This window comes from Ursus maritimus, unplaced genomic scaffold (assembly GCF_017311325.1).
Source record: "Ursus maritimus isolate PB19 unplaced genomic scaffold, ASM1731132v1 scaffold_12, whole genome shotgun sequence".
Lineage (NCBI taxonomy): Eukaryota > Metazoa > Chordata > Mammalia > Carnivora > Ursidae > Ursus > Ursus maritimus.
Window position 1 is genome coordinate 935,686 of NW_024423564.1, and position 7,691 is coordinate 943,376.

A 7,691-nucleotide genomic window follows, 5' to 3' on the forward strand; every position below is an offset into this window, starting at 1 on the left:
TGTATGGAACCAGAAAAGACCCCAAATCACCAAGGGAATGATGAAAAAGAAAAACAAAACTGGGGGTATCACATTGCCTGACTTTAAGCCATATTACAAAGCTGTGATCACCGAGACAGCATGGTATTGGCACAAAAACAGACACATAGACCAATGGAACAGAATAGAGACTCCAGAAATGGACCCTAACCTCTATGGTTAACTAATCTTTGACAAATCAGGAAAAAATATCCAATGGAAAAAAGACAGTTTCTTCAAAGAGTGGTGCTGGGAAAATTGGACAGCTACATATAGAAGAATGGGATAAGCTGGTGATGGTATTAAGGAGGGCACATATTGCATGGTGCACTGGGTGTTATAGGCAACTAATGAATCATGGAACTTTACATCAAAAACTAGGGATGTACTGTATGGTGACTAACATAATATAATAAAAATATTATTTTAAAAAAGAATGAAATAGTATCATCTTTCTTAAGGAAGCTTATGTATCATGGTAGCATTCTATCCACATCCTATTCTAGTTAACATTTTTATTAGTTATTTGGATGCTAATTTCTAAAACAGATTAGTCAGATTTGCAGATGACAGAGAGCTGAAAAAGATGAAAAACATCTTCAAGTCAGAATTAGTTCCAAAAAATTATTAGCAGGTTATATTGGTGGCTGAATAGAACAAGAAGTTTAAAGGGGCAAATGTAAAGTTCTTTCCTTGAGTCCAGAAAACCAAGAGCACAAGTGTAGGATAAGACCAAATTGGTTGACCAGTAGTCCCTCTCCCACAAGTCAACTCAGTATGATTTCATATTGTTACATAATTGCCAAAAAATTGATAAATCTTAGGATGAATATGTCTAGTTTTATAAGAAGGGAGGTAATGGTCTATTTTATGTAGCTAGACTACACATTTTGAATTGGATTTAGCTAAGGATGACACATTTTAAGAAAAATAATGGTAAGCTGAAATACATTCAACAAGGAAATTAGTAGGATTTTAAACCATGTCATAAAAGGAATGTTTGCGGAAGCAGAGATTTTTAGACTGCACAGAAGAATCTAAAGGTTCTAAGGGAACAGGGCAATAGTAGGATGCAGAAGGTATAAGACAGATTTTCATCTCAAGGAGCTCATATTTAAGGTAATTACTGTCATAATAGAAGCAGATTCAAGGGGCACCTGGGTGGCTTAGTCAGTTAAGCATCTACCTTCAGCTTGGGTCATGATCACAGGGTCCTGGGATCGAGCCCCACATTGGGCTCCCTGCTCCACGGGGAGCCTGCTTCTCCCTCTGCCTCTGCCCCCCCCTCTGTTTCTCATGAATAAATTAAAATAAAATATTTTTTTTAAAAAGAAGAAGATTCAGAATGGGGAAGAAATGACTCATTTTGCCTGGAGGAGTCAAGAAAGTTTTCATGAAGGGTCAGAGGCTGAAAATGAATCTCAAGGAATATTACTCAGCATCAGAAAGGATGAATACCTGCATTTGCATCGACATGGATGGAACTGAAGGGTATTACACTAAGTAAAGTAAGTCAAGCAGAGAAAGACAATTATCATATGGTTTCACTCATCTGTGGACTATAAGGAATAGCACAGAGGACTGTAAGGGAAGAAAGGGAAAACTGAATGGGAAGAAATCAGAGAGGGAGACAAACCATGAGAGACTCTGGACTCTGGAAAACAAACTGAGGGTTATAGAAGGGAGAGGAGGTGAGGAATGGGGTAACCAGGTGATGGGCATAAAGGAGGGCACATAATGTGATGAACACTGGGTGTTATATGCAACTAATGAATCACTGAACACTACATCAAAAACTAATGATGTACTATATGTTGGCTAATTGAACATAAAAAAAAATCTTCAGGATAAAAAGAAAAAAAAAGAAAATGAATCTTAAACAACAATGAAGAGGATTTTACCACCAGCAGGGTTGGTCATTTGAGGAAAGGGGAACAACACACACATAAACTCCCAGGACAGGGGTTAAAGCATTGGGTTAAGAAATAAAGGGGAGGTAAGAAAGTGACAATAGCAAGTACCAAAATTATATTCCAGGTTTCTGCATAAATGTCATTTCCTCAAAGAAGCTTTTCCTGGCCCTGGTCCCCAATCTAAATTAGATATCCCTGTTATACTGTCTCCTAATGCTCTCTGCTTTTCTCTATAGAACTCACAGTTCATATTTTATATTTATTTGTGTACTGTTTAGTATCAATTTGCCTGATGTACTGCATACTCTATAAGGGCATCAGGACTGTGCCTGGCCTATGATAGACAATAAATATATGTTGAATGACATACATAAAGAAAAAGTTAAAGCAGATTATGAAAAGTGCTATACTGTCTATACACATGCCTCAGGAGACAAGGAGTATTTGGACTAATATTTGAACTAATTGAGTCTTACAGAAGACAGATAATACAGGAAGGGAATTAAGGCCAGCAAAGAAATCCAGGGACAAGGATTTCTTCTTTAGCAAGTGAAAAATTATTTACTTCCCTCTTGGTAACATTCTGCCAGAAAGATCTTAGTCATATGCCAACCACCCAGCCTCAAGAAAGACTGGGAAATGTAGTCCCAAAGGAGTCTGGCCAGCCACATCCTAGCTACCATTGTGTGTAAAAGGGAGAAAATGGACTCTGGTAGACAGCTATTAATCTTTTCAACAGGCATCAACATATACTAAATGGACATCACAATTTCCCTGTTTCAATTTTCCCTTCTTCCTATAGGTCTTCTCTCTGTGCATTATAATTCATCCCATTGCATGTACCAGAAACCCAAGAATCATCCTAAATTCTACTCTCTCACTTCCCAGAGTGAGAAAATTCCCATCAAATTCTGTCAAATCTAGTGTCTAAATATTTCCTTGAACCATGCCTTTTTCATTCCCACTGCCATTGCTTTTCTTACATGGATTTCTGAAAAAGCTTTTTTTAAAAAAATCTTTATTTTTTTTATTTGAGAGAGAGAGAGAGAGAGAATGAGTGGGGGAAGGGCAGAAGGAGAGGGAGAAGTAGACTCCCTGCTAAGCAGGAAGCCCAGTACAAGAACTGAAGGAGCTCATCACCACTATACCTGCATTACTACAAGTGCTAAAGAGAGTTCTTCAAAGTGAAACAAAACAATGCTAAACAGATACATGAAAGCATATTAAAGTATAAATTTCACTGGTAAAGGTCAGTATATAGATAGCCAAATACAGAATAACATAGTACTTTAACAGTGGTGCATAAATCATGTTTAACTCTAGTATGAAAGGTAAAAGACAAAAATATTAAGAAAATCTAACCACAAAAATTGGTTGATGGATACACAATACAAAAAGAAGAAAATTTTGAGATCAGTAACATAGTGTATGTGGTGGCAGAGAAGTGGTAAAAGTGTGAAGGTTTTGTATGTGATTGAGTTTAGGTTGTTATCAGTTCAAAGAGACTATTATAACAATAAAAAGTGTTACTCAAGTCTCATGGTAACCACAAAAAGAAAACCTAGAACCAATACAAAAAAGATAAAGAGAAAAGAATCAAAGTATATCACTACATGCACCCCAATGTTTATAGCAGCAATGTCCACAATAGCCAAAATATGGAAAGAACCCAGATGTCCATCAACAGATGAATGGATGAAGAAGGTGGGGGGGAATATTACTCAGCCATCAAAAAGAATGAAATCTTGCCATTTGCAATGATATGGATGAAACTAGAGTGTATTATGCTAAGTGAAGTAAGTCAGTTAGTGAAAGACAAATACCATATGATATCACTCATATGTGGAATTTAAGAAACAAAACAGATGAACACAGGGGAAGGGAAGGAAAAATAAAATCAGATAAAAACAGAGAGGGAGACAAACCATAAGAGACTCTTAACTATGGGGAAAAAACTGAGGGTTGCTGGAGGGGAGGTGGGTGGAGGGTGGGGTAAGTGGATGATGGGAATTAAGGAAGGCACTTGATGTAATGAGCACTGGGTGTTATATGCAACTGATGAGTCACTAAACTCTACCTCTGAAACTAATAATACACTATACGTTGATTTTAAATTTAAAAATGAAAGTATGTAACTACCAAAAAATCATCAAATCATAAAGCAAGACAATCAAATTGGGTTAAGATCAAAGACATGCAATATGTGCCCTCCTTAATACCCATCACCGGCCTATGCATGGTGCACTGGGTGTTATATGCAAGTAATGAATCATGGAACATTGTGTCAAGAACTGGGGATGTACTGTATGGTGACTAATATAATAAAATAAATATTATTTTTAAGAAAAGATCAAAGACATGGATAAGAATAAGTCATAAAAACTGTACAGATAAAGAAAAGGACTTCAGATGGAACACAGGGGAATACAATCCTTAAAGTGTGCATGAAGGAAAGAAGACAATATCACAATGAAGTTTGAAAGAATAATAAGAGAAATAGAGGATAGTGTTATATTACAGAAGCCAAGAGAGGAGATAGTATCAACAATGGGGCTGTCAAATGTTCAAATGCTACAGAGAGACGAAGAAAATGTCAAGAGCAAAAATGGCCTTAGAGTTTAGCAATTATGGTGACCTTGATTTTAATATTAGAGTGGTGTGTGAATCAAACTCATACTAAAATGAATGTAATAACATTAGGAAAGGAGGAGAAAGAGTCCAGGGGAGACTACTCTTTCATGAAGCTTCACTCTGCAAGAAAATAAAGAAATAGAATGAGGTCAAGGAAGAAGTGTTTTTAAGGTGACAGAGACTTGAGCATTTTTTATGCTCAGGAGAATAAGGAACTACACAGATAAACAAACAGACAAAAAAATAATGTTAGAGTGGGGGTGGAGTTGAATGATTTCCTCCGTGTGTAGACAATAGGAGGGTGTAGATGCTAAGACAGGTCCCAAATAGGGATTCTGAGCAGTAAGTGTGGTATAATGATGCAGGCCAAAATGCAGAGGGCACTGGTAGAACAGTTGGTTGATTACTCTCTTCATCCTTGCATTCTTGGAGGTTTTACACTAGTCTGCCACACTGTCTACTATAAACTTGACACCATCACCACCACCATGCCTTTCTAAGTTTAAGAACTACATTTTCCACAACCTCTTCCTATACAAATTGCAATTATAGTTTGCCAGTGAACGAGATTTGTGTGAAATTTGGAAAGTGGGAGCAAAGAGGGAGCCATTATTACTAGGAGGTCAAGGTGGCCACACATGATAGCTTCTAGAATTTCCCCACTTTTCTCCAGTCTTTGACTTTTTCTCCAGTCCTTGGAAGACTTTCATTCTCTCAGCTCCTCCCACAGTCTCATAATCCCTAATTCCTATACTAAGACTCTTATTCCCATGATACTCACTGTGGCTCTCTTTTCCTAGTCAAAACCAGATGGGTACACCAGGCCTTGTGTTAACAACACTATCCCCACCCTCTTTGAGAGGAAAAAAAGAAACATCTAATTATTCTGACCTTCATTCAACTCTATTTTCATTGGCCTTGTCATTTGGGAAAATAGCTGGGGACACCTCAGACTCAATTGCCTTGGATTCTTGGATCCTGTCACCCTAAAATGCTTCCTGCATTCTTGAGAGCAGACTTCTTGGGTGCCAATCATTCCCACAGTGCTCCTGCATAATTGGATGCTGTCATCTAAGACAAAACCCTTGCATTCTCGGCAGTGCTCATTAACATGGGAACAGGGAGAAGGTATGGGAGTGTAATACATCAAGGGCTGGATCCTATTTAACACCTTCCTAAGAAGTGATTCATCATGATCATACTCAGTCACTTGTTTAGAGAACAAGAAGATTCTTTACTGCACTATTGGGAATCTCATGCCTCAGGTAGTGCTGGCTCCAAAGCCAGCTGTATACACAGTTTAGCAAATTATTAGGATGTGACAGAGTTTAAAGATCCACCTTTACCTGGCCTAACAGAAAGTCCTACTTAGTTTAGGGCACACAGTGAGGGCCTAATTTACTTGAGTTCTACAGAACCTGGGTTTCTAAATCTTCTCTGGCAGTCAGTTTTCTTTCTCTTATTCCAAGTAGAGAGGGTGCCTACTGTTGTGACTCTAAAGCCAGACTACCTGAAGTGAAATCCTTACTTGATTTGGGGAAAGTTGCCTAACCTCTCTGTAACTCACCTGTAAAAGAAGGATAATAGTAGGGAGGATTAAAGAAAAACTATATTTCAAGTGCTCAATATATTCCTGGCACATAATAAGCACATAGTAATGATAACTTTATTAACTTCACTAAAATCTGATTTCTCTTCCTAATCATTGTTTTATTGCCATTACATCAATTTTATCACAAATATGGAGCAGATGAGGATGCTTTAGTCTAGGCTTGGCAGGCATACTCTCTATCCTGTCCTTCACCTAATTTATAATACATCTGAAATAACTTTTTTATTTGTGCCTGGTCAAGCTTACAGGTTGGCCTAGCTTATACCTCAAAACTTTCCTACCTGACTACTGTTTTATCATATAAGATCTTGCCCCCACCACTTTCTAACCTCATCCTCTATGTGTCTCCCTGTTTACTCCACTCCAGCCACACTAGTTCCTTTCTGTCTCTTAAATATACCAAATAGCTCCTACCACAGGGAGCTATTTGTTCTTGTTCTTCTATCCATAAAGCTCCTCTACTGGGAGCATGTCTTTAGTCCTCATTACCTTCTTGCCTTCACCAATATGTCACTTTCTAAGTTAGCCCTTCCCTGAACACCTTATACAAAATGCCCCCCAACTCCCACTCTTCCTTATCCTGCTTTATTTTTCTCCATAGTACTTATCACCATCTCTCATATCATATATTTACTCATTTATTGTCTATTCCTCCCCCCTTTCCTAATTAATTCCTCCCCCCAGGAAGTGGAACTTCCCTGCCCACTGGTAAAGACACTTTACCTCTCGCACTAAGAGCACATTAGGATATGTCCTGGTACAGTTGTCCAGACTTCTCTAATTCCAACTTTTTAAAATCAATTATAACTTTTAAAAAAGTGCTGAAATAGGTCAGTCTTCCCAAACAAGGAAAAATGATATTTTATTGTCTTATGAATAAATTGTCTGGTGCAGTCACTATTTTATCTTTTGCCAATAGTTAAACAAGAGGCAGGAGGAATACAGAGAAAGAAAGTGGTAAATATTAAGGGAAATTAAAAAGACTATTTGCATGTGTGTATAAAAAATGACAGGAATAAGGAATATTGATCAGCAGATATCTAGAGTTGAGATATTGCATTACTTCACTTATGTCTAAATTGAGAGCTGTAACACTGGGTTGTGTTGCAGAAAGACTCCATGTTGGCCCCTGAAAAATCCTTATCATAGTGGAATGTTCTATCTCTACTGAGTTAATCTCACCACTGGATTAAATTAAATACATACTGAGGTTATCTTTCTGATGGAGACAAGAAACAAATCTCATTCCGGAGTTCACAAAGCCTCAGACAAAGATCATGAAGTCACATTTTTTATATGATGTTTGGTGGGGGTGTTTTTTTGTTTTTTATTAAAAAATTTTTAGCCACTGGTTACCTGAACATAATTTTTAAAAAATAATAATCAAATCAAATCAAAAAGATAAAAAAGTAAAATAATAAAATAAATAAAATAACTTATTATTTTGAAATAAGTATATATTCACAAGAAGTTGCAAAAGTATACAGAGTTTCCCTGTACCCTTTATCAGGTTTCTC